We start from the raw sequence: 10,618 nt of genomic DNA, 5'->3' as shown, positions 1-10,618 counted from the left end.
GCAAAAGGAACTTTGTACCAGCGCTATGCCCAACGCTTGACTGAGAAATGGTCATGTAATCCGTATTATTAGGTTATTTACAATAAATGATATGTATTTGTGTTTAATTGTGCACACGTGAGCATTTGTGTTGAATAAGAGAACATGTCTCTTTGGTACATAAAAGTTACGTAACAGCGCTGTTTGCTAAGGGACCGGCCTCACAATGCTTTTATGTTCGATACATCTTTTATGAGGATGGAATTTTCCCAATGCACAAAGCAATTGAAATGTAACATACTAGTTAAGGCACAATCTTTTCCATATTTGGCTTTTACTCAATAATTTCATCTGTAGCAAACTGTTGCACATCCAAAGGTTGTACCCTTTTATAATAATATTCATAAGAAAGTTTTGGAATCACTGCTTTTTAAACACGGCATATAAAATGTAACCTGTTTGACTAGAATTACAGCAAGCTCAGAGGGAATTACTTCTGATTCTTCCATCCATCCATTTTCTACCGCTTATCTCTTTCAGGGTTGCGGGGGGTGCTGGAGCCTATCTCAGCTACAATCGGGCGGAAGGCGGGGTACACCCTGGACAAGTCGCCACCCCATCACAGGGCCAACACAGATAGACAGACAACATTCACACTCACATTCATTCAATAAACATTATAGAGCAGGGTGGGCAATTAATTTTTACCGGGGGCCGCATGAGCAACCTGAGCACTGCTGGAGGGCCACATCGACAATATTTCAATAAAATTTTGCTCAATATTATTTTTGATATACCGTAAGATAAATAATAATAATAATTTCATTTAACCTAACTTAACTTTATACAAAAGCAGATTGCTTTTGATGGTTTTATTTTTAACACTGTCTTAGACAACACTTCCTGATGTATAATACAATGCAAAACTGTCAATTTCTGCACAGGGATAATTTCTGTCACTTTATCCTGCATCCTCTTTAAAAGTCCAACATTTTTCCCCGTCAGATTTGGACAACTATCTGTTGTCACACCTGCCAGCTTGTCCCATTTCAGTCCTAACATGTCCAAACACGCATTTACCTCTGTGAACAAGTCATTACCTGTGGTTGTCCTTTAATTGACTGCATGGCTGCCAGCTCCTCCGTGATTTGAAAGTCTGCAGTTATCCCACGTAAGAAGATGAGCAGCTGGGCGGTGTCACGTACATCGCAGCTCTCATCCAAAGCCAGCGAAAAACAGTCAAAGTCGGCCGTTCTGTTCTTCAGCTGAAGCTCCAAGTTTCCAGCGATGGTCTCAACCCGCCTTGTTACAGTGCGTCGGGAGAGTGACACGTTGTCAAATGCGCCCCATGTCAGCGAAACCGAGTCCAATAAGCACTCCTTAATAAACTCTCCGTCAGAAAACGCCTTACTTTTTCTGACGATTTTGTGAGAAATGACGAAACTTGTCCTGACGGCTGCATCTCTGGGGGTGTGAAATTTGGCAAAAAGTCCTTGTTGGGTTTGCAGTTTTACCATCAACGCATCAGCCTCCGTTGTGCGCTCTTCTTTAGACAGATTCCGGTATTTTTCCTCATGCTTCGTCGTGTAGTGGCGATTCAAATGATATTCTTTAAACACAGCAACCTGTGTACCACAAATTAAGCACACAGCTTTACCTTTAATTTCTGTAAATAAATACTTGGCAGTCCATGTCTTGTTGAAAACACGGCATTCGTCATCAACCTTTCTTTTTTTAGCGTGAGCTGACATCTCGGGGGCAACCGGGCATCACTTGTCGCTGTGCACCTTCACTCACCGGTTACACACGGACATGCGTCCATAAATAACACTTTTCAAAATAAAAGCAGCACAGTTGTATTGCACGCACAACATAGATGTTTTAAAAAATGTATTTTGTAATTTGTGATTGCCGCTGTTCACATTCACTCACAATGACGCACGCGCATACGTCCACACGGAAGTAATACAAATAACGCTTTTCAAAACAAAAGCAGCACCGTTGTATTGCACACTCGACATAGATACATTTATTTTGTAATTTATGATTGGCCTCACGCGGGCCGGACAGGGACTATCAAATGGCCGCAGAATGCCCAGGTCTGTTATAGAGCCAACTCAACAAAACCTATAAAGTTAGTCATTCAGAGTGGAACATCAGAGAGCTGATGTCATACAACCTGTTTATGTGTCAATAAAACATGGAGAATAAACTGTTTCATAACATTCTAGTTCTAATATTAATATTATATGCCAACATTACAGTTATGATCAAAACTTGAATCATAGAATGATCCTGAAAATGTTAAGCATGAACACTGGTATGGCCAATACTGCCCCTGTAACTACTGTACTTAGTATTGGATCGATACCAAAATTTGTAGTATTGCCCAAAATGTATGTAAAGTATTTAAACAACACAATAATAATTGTTTATTAGTACAGTAAATTAACAATTAGATTAATAATAGTTTTGAGAAAATAGTACAACCGGAAATGATGCAATATGTACATCGGCAGCTAAATTAGAAACCTTTGTAACCTGCAGAGGTGTGGACTCGAGTCACATGACTTGGACTCGAGTCAGACTCGAGTCATGAATTTGATGACTTTAGACTCGACTTGACAAAATGTAAAGAGACTTGCAACTCGACTTAGACTTTAACATCAATGACTTGTGACTTCACTTGGACTTGAGCCTTTTGACTTGACATGACTTGCTACTTTCCCCAAAACCTAAAGCTTAAAAAGTTATTTGGGAGCGCTCCGTAGCTTTCATTTTGTACGTGTCTGTCTATCAGCGTGTGTGCTGCGTGTCAGCGTGTGTGCTCTCAGTACAACAGCCAATCAAATTAGATCTACATTGTTTTCATCACACAGCATTCAGCCAATCAAATTGCAGGACAACCAATGAGCAAGAGTTGTCAAACAACGCGCCAGTGAGAAAGATTTATACCAAAGTTGGTTTCGTTCGGGTATAAAAACTACGACTTGGTCAACAAAAAACGAATTGCCGTATGCAAATCACGCAGTTCGAATATTGCAGACGGAGACGCAACAACTTCCAACTTCGTTCGACATTTGAAGTTGCACAAAGAAGGGTAAGTTTTGAATGTAAGATAACGTTTATTGGCTAAGTAACATGACTTTTATTTGCTGTGTAGTTAAATCAGTGAGGCTGTAAACTAGTAATAGTTTGCTTAACAGTAATATAATATTCTTATATGCTATAAGTGACCAGACGTCCGAGATCAAAACTGGGAATATAAGCCCAGAGAAGGGGGGAAAAAACGGTCAGCTATTTTTAAGTTGAAGAAACAATATGATTACGTTATATATACATGCGTATATCCTACATAAACAATGTATGAATACATTAGATATCTATATATCTTATAGACCGTATCTCTGTTGCTGCAGCAGCAGAGAGTTTATTCTGTCTTGACACTTTGTATTGATATTTTGTATTACATTCTTCCCTTAAATGATCATGTTTACAGTGATTGTTATATATGTATTTTTTATGTATGTCGCTTTGGATAAAAGCGTCTGCCAAATACTTAAACATATATAAACACCTGAAAGTCTTTATATCCGCTAAAACCACCAATTTGTTTCACTGGATTCAGAATAAAACCAAATGCTGTCTTACCCAACAATGTTAGAATTTGAATATTGTTACTTGAAGACTTATTCCTGGTTACAATTATACTGTTAAGAAAGTATTGTCTTATATTTTGCCTAAAATGAGAATGCATCATAGTCAGTGGCTGCTGGTGAATTTTGTTTTAGGTGGGGCTGAAAGTTTGTAAACTAAACCCCTGTAGGGGGGTCATCCTCCCCCAGAAGATTTATTTGTGATTTTCACATACAAATATTGAAGATCTTTGCTCCTTCTCAACTCTGTGGTAATGTTATTTTCATAAAATACAACCAATAGTACATTCATGTTAAATCTTACTTGTGAAAAGTAATCCCCCGATTCCTATTTTCAATAGTCCGCTCATTTGAGCAGGAAAACGCTGAACACCAGCCCGGCATCTTTGTTTTCTACCTGTCAACTGTCAGTTTAGGCTGCTCGCCGGCTCCTCATCACCACTTCAAGATGCAATTTGCTCGCGTCACAGCAACCAATACTGCGTCTACTTATAAGATGTCTATAGTTTTAACATAATTTCAAACACAGCAATATGTTGCGTCCACTGCAGTTTGCTACTTTATTCATACTTATTGTCAAGTGATTTTTTTAAGCAGGGTCGCATGAGGTACCTACACATAACGTTACGTTAGTCAATGTATCACACACAGTAACATAACGTTAGACGGCGGTCAGCAGCACCGCGTATTTTAGCCACCTACAAAAAGACAAACATAGTCAAATAAAGGTCAGTTAAAATGTATACTATATTAAGAATATGTGTACATATTGCATAGGGCCCTGACATCTAAAAAGTACAACTCTGTTCATTGTTATGTTCATGTATTTGTTATGTTTTTCATGTGTACGCACACATAAACACACATACAGTATGAGATGAGATCAATGAGATAAGGTAAGAACAGAATAGAAACTGCTGTGGAACTAGTTACAATGCAATATGCCATGGAAATACAATGATAACACTTTTGTACAAATAAGTACAGTTGCACTTGTTTTTTCAAATGTGTTTATTCTGTAAAGGAATGAGTTAAATGTTTAAAATTGTTTAAACTATTAAAATGACTGGTTAATAGTGCTATTATGAATTGCAATGTCAGTACTATTTTTTTTCCTGCTATTTCAAATGCACTTGTTTTAATAAATAAATACAGCGGTTTAAAAGCATACACAATCTGTGTAAAAATATTAGTCTGTGGTTAAAAGGACTCGAAACTCAAAATGCAGGACTTGTGACTTGACTTGAGACTTTCCAGTCTTGACTTTGGACTTGACTCGGGACTTGCCTGTCTTGACTCGGGACTTGAGGGCAAAGACTTGAGACTTACTTGTGACTTGCAAAGCAATGACTTGGTCCCACCTCTGGTAACCTGTGATGAAATTACTATTTAATTATCATTTACATAACAAATAATATATCTTGATATATATCATTATCGCAAGAGGCTGCAATATATATCCCATTATAGATTTTAGCCCATCTCTAATCGTGATATTTAAGTTATTGCTGTTTTATTTTGGCATTGTTCACTTCATAATCTTGTTACTGTTTTTACGGAGACAATTTTAACATCTGTCCTGGTTGCAAAATAGCCTGTTGACTAATTCTAGTGTATTTGCAGTATTGTTAATTAATGAACAGTCAAATAAATCGCTAAAAAATAAACCGATTGTAATGTTTGGCGATGGCAAATGGTTCAATCAGCAAGTACGTTCAATAGAATACATTATTAGAAGTACAGTATTATCTACTGTACATTTAGACGGCTGGCAATATACGGTAGCTGGTTAAACAGACAAAATTAATAGGTCATCCAACCTACTGCTTTTATAACACGTGTGTGTGTGTGTGTGTGTGTGTGTGTGTGTGTGTGTGTGTGTGTGTGTGTGTGTGTGTGTGTGTGTGTGTGTGTGTGTGTGTGTGTGTGTGTGTGTGTGTGTGTGTGTGTGTGTGTGTGTGTGTGTGTGTGTGTGTACACACAGGGCAAAAACTCACAAGGCTGCTTTTGGGCGTTTTGTGTGCCTATGTGTGTGTGTGTACACGGGGCAAAAACTCACAAGGCTTCTTTTGGGCGTTGTACTTTCCAGTCAATCCCCAATCAATCATTCCAGTCATACCCCAATCCCAAATCATTGCCATTCTGTTGTTACATTATGTATACTGTTCTTGTCCAAGACAGTCTGGATAATGGTTTCTTTTTCTTTTTTTTCTTTTTTTTTCAACAATAACAACAAGAACAACAACAATAGAGCAACATCAGCAAATACGACATGTACAAATATGATGGTAAAAGTAATAGCAAATAAGCAGTTAGCGAAAAATAAAAAATAATACAGAAATGACAAAGAACATTATTACACTACAAATGGAGCAATACAGATACTAAAAGAAATAGCGCTAATGATAATGAACAATACCAATAATTTACCTTTATTATCAACAATACAGTTGTTCAAATGCAACAATACATATACGTAATGATAACTACAGATACGAAAGAATGCAGAAAAATGGAGGGGAAGAAAGAGAAGCAACCTATATTAACCTTGTAGATTGTTATAGTAACAATAGGTTAAGCTTTGTCAGTGTGCCATGTGTTACCCAGTTTACCCTAGGGCAACAACGTTAATATATGTTTGATGAAACGTGATTCTGTGCATGAGTATATGTATGCATATGTACTTGTATATGTACAGAATGTGTATATGTGTTTGTACAGTGAGTGTATATGTACACAGGTATATGTATGTTTGTACAGTGAATGTATATGTATAGTATGTGTATATGTATGTTTGTACAGTGAATGTATATGTATAGTATGTGTATATGTATGTTTGTACAGTGGATGTATATGTACAGTATGTGTATATGTATGTTTGTACAGTGGATGTATATGTACAGTATGTGTATATGTATGTTTGTACAGTGGATGTATATGTACAGTATGTGTATATGTATGTTTGTACAGTGAATGTATATGTACAGTATGTGTATATGTATGTTTGTACAGTGGATGTATATGTACAGTATGTGTATATGTATGTTTGTACAGTGAATGTATATGTACAGTATGTGTATATGTATGTTTGTACAATGAATGTGCGTGTGGATGTACGAACTTTGAGTATGTAGATATGTACTGTATTTGTGTATGTATGTGGGAGCGTAGGTACCTATGTATGTATATGTGAATCTGTATGTACAATACATTTGACTCCCAGTGTGTGTGGGAGCCAGAGTACGGCCCAAGCCCCCAGAGAGCCCATCCCACAAACAGTAGGTGTGGTGCCCAGGGAACCAGGGACCACCGCCCCCACGCAGCCAGGCCAGCCAGCGACATGAACCCCAGAGCCAGGCCCACCACGCCGCCCGTAAGAGCCAGCAGCAGGCCGCAGACAGACGCACCCGGCAACGGACAAGGCACAAGAAAAGCAGGGGACAGCCAGACCCCAAGCCAGCGAGAGACCACACCCCACACCCCACACGGGCAGAAAGGCTTTCTGATTGTCAACAATATTAAAGATCTGGGGCCGTACTTATCAAGCTTCTTAGAGTGCCATTTTACACTTAAGTCCTGAGAATTTGCGAAATTTAGTCCTACTCTCAAACTTAAGAATAAAATCTTTTTATCAACGTTCTTAAGTCTAAGAATCACTCCGACTCTCCACAATATTTAAGAGACCTTCAGAGGTGTCTTAAGTGGTTAGGAGTTGCCAGCAGGGGATGGCACTGAGGCGAGAGAGACGTGCGCGAACATTCAGGGAGCGGAACGATGTTCTGGATTTGTTTGATGACGAGCAGCTGATCAAACGGTATCGTTTAGACAGAGCGGGTATTATTTTTGTCACAGATTTAATACTTTTCGATTCCATGTTGATTTCTGCATTAACTGCAGTGGGCTAGTATATATAGAGCCACCCACACCAGTTTCAAACTAGTTGCCTAATTAATGAATTGGAAAGAAAATGTTATGACAGTAGCGTATGTGTGTGGCCGTGAGGTGAGTGACGTCAGTGAGTGTGTGGGCGACAGAAGAGAGGGAGCGGTAGCGTGAGTGCCGGCGGGGACTAGTTTGTTTTGTATTATTTTGTAGTTTATTGTCAAAATATACACTCCCATTGTCCACTTAAATATTTCCAAGATATTTCTTTATTCTTAGACAACGGATTCCCTTCCGTGATTGGTCATTTCTATGGACACAGAAATGACGTCACCTAAAATTCCATTTACGGCACATAGTAATGTCGTAATTCAGCTCTGAGTGTGACACTTAAGATTCAGTCCTACACTTCGCTGAAAGTGTGAGTAAGACGCTTGATAACTAACTTTTAAGTGCAGCTTTCAGCGAAGAATTTATTTACTCTTAAGTCAACTCTTAGCAGACTTCTTAGGAGTCATTCTGAGAAGCTTGATAAGTACGGCCCCTGTTGTATAAATAGCAGTTTTGTATTAGGATACATATAAATACACGTATACAAATATATATATACACACCTATACATTTTTTGTGTGTGTATATATATATATATATATATATATATATATATATATATATATATATATATATATATACACATATCTACACACAGATATGTATACACATATATGTGCATTTATATATTCGTATATATACATATACACATACATACACAGGTATATATATATATATATATATACACACACACACAGGTATATATACATATATATATATATATATATATACATATATATACAAACATACACAGGAGTATATATATGTATATACTGTATGTATATATATATATACACACACGCACAGGTGTATATATGTATGTATGTATGTATATATATATATATATATATATATATATATATATATATACATACAAACATACACAGGAGTATATATATATATATATATAACATATATGTGTTTATATATATAGTATATATATATATATTTATATATATATATGTGTGTGTGTGCGTGTGTGTGTGTAACTGAAGGCAGGGAAGAGAAGGGAGTGTCAGGTGCAGCTTCAGTGTGTAAGGAGAGATTTCACAGTCATATTATTGATCATAATAAGGAAGGAGAACAGCTGATGACTGATTGATATGATAATTATGTAATCATTTGTACAGTGCGATAGGGGTGTGGGTTATGTTTTAAGTCTGTACTGTCTATACTGTACATTATTATATGTAATGGTGCAGTGACGTGCAGTCAGGGGAGGCAGGTGAGGCGGTGCCTCACGTGCCATCATGGAAAGAAAAAAAATGTAAATAGAAAAAAAATGAATTACATTGTTATATGTATACAGTGATTATACTATAAAGTTATTTTCTATTTAACTTCACCAGTTTTAGATTATTTTTATTCAAAATCGTTGAATTTTCACATTTGCCGTTCACATACTGAGAAGAGACTTGCGGTGAGTCAGCAGCCAGTTGAGCCTCACCATAGATTGCGCAATGACTCGGCTAACTGCTGGCCTACTGTGCAGTGAGACCGTATTGCTATATGAATTATATTATACATTTCCATAGTTTAGTTAGCTGAGGTATATAATGTACAGTGTATTTTGTCAACAACTGTATGTGTGTAACGTATTTCTTGTGCTGAGCAATCATAAAACGGCTGCGAAGACGCACTGGGTGAAGCACACCTCATGGTTGTAGAGGGCGCTAGTGATCCCAGGGATCATTCTTGCGACTACTCGGCTGCAGAATAAGTGACAACAATCAGCAACAGTTAGCAAGTCAAGTGCAGCGGCAGCGATCGTTTATTTTTTTTCTCTCGCCTGGACTTTTAACATGGAGGATTACATATCTAAAATAAAACAGTTTTCTAAACTGGACTTTCAATCGAAGCAGGAGGTAATAATTAAAGAAAGATCTCCATCGAGACAGAGAGACTTTTAAAACTGAAGAAAGATAAGGAAGACTTCTATAAACAAGCTATCGATGCTTTTATTCAGAAGGAGCGGCGCAGGGACTTCATTTATAAGTAAAGGTAAGACCATAATAAAGTTTTTTTTAATTAAATGTGCTTTTTTGTGTGCTACAGTTTGTATGTGTAAAGAATGCTGGTATGAGCTTTTAAACATAACCCGTTAACTGCTGCCAATCAAATGGTGAATAAGATACTCTTTAGGGTTCATATGTTTGTAAATCTGACTGATGAAGTCAGTGCCTCACCAGTCATGAACCTCACCGCACGTCACTGTAATGGTGTCTGTTGTAAATATGTTGATGTCGTGCAGTAACATCACAGGTTTGAGGCAGGGAGTCAAAGTCATGGAGATACAGGAGCAAATGGACAGGTTAAAAAAAGAGTAACATTTAACAATGGATATTTTACAAGAGTTTACAAACAAATGGAAAATGGTGTTGCATGCTTAGTAGTTCATGCAGTTCAGTGACATTGTGACTTTTCATTTTGGTATTCAGGGCGACCCCGAAAGGGACAAGCGGTACAAAATGGATGGGATGGATGGATTTGCAGGGACAGACAGCAGAGAGACTTTGAAGTCAATAGATAATAGGACAGAGTCCTATCAGCCACACCCAAAATTCATGGACACTCGAGTTCCGTCAAACAAAACTTCAGTTTTCAAAAAAAGTGGTACAAGGGCTCTCTTTGGCTACATTATGATGCATTACAGATGAGGGTTTTGTGTTTTCTTCGCAAGGCAATCAACCAGACTAACTCAGAGAAAATACTGTAAAAATCAGGGCCCACCTTCATCACTTCTGGATTTAGAAATTGGAAAAAATCTATCGAAAAATGTAAAGCACAATAGTCATACACATCGGCAAGCTGTCTCTCTTTGCCCCTGCACTGAAGTAAAAATCAACAAAGACTTGGGATACTTTTTGTTTTCTATCAAAACTAAAACCAATTCATTGTAATGTAAAATAAAAAAATATAGATTTGTGTGTATATGTGGCAATGCTTGTTGTTATTGTGGATTTCAACTTTTTTGCACATATTTGATCTTT

The 10,618-nt window shown here is 37.4% G+C and overlaps 1 protein-coding gene across 2 annotated transcripts in view; it reads left to right on the top strand.

Annotated features, from left to right (window-relative positions):
• si:ch211-180a12.2 (uncharacterized) overlaps positions 1-10,618 on the top strand; it is a 113,610-nt gene that overhangs the window by 17,703 nt on the left and 85,289 nt on the right. The gene's annotated exons all lie outside the window — the stretch shown is intronic.

This window comes from Entelurus aequoreus, linkage group LG08 (genome assembly GCF_033978785.1).
Source record: "Entelurus aequoreus isolate RoL-2023_Sb linkage group LG08, RoL_Eaeq_v1.1, whole genome shotgun sequence".
NCBI classification, from domain to species: domain Eukaryota; kingdom Metazoa; phylum Chordata; class Actinopteri; order Syngnathiformes; family Syngnathidae; genus Entelurus; species Entelurus aequoreus.
This window is presented reverse-complemented; position numbering and strand designations above follow the sequence as displayed.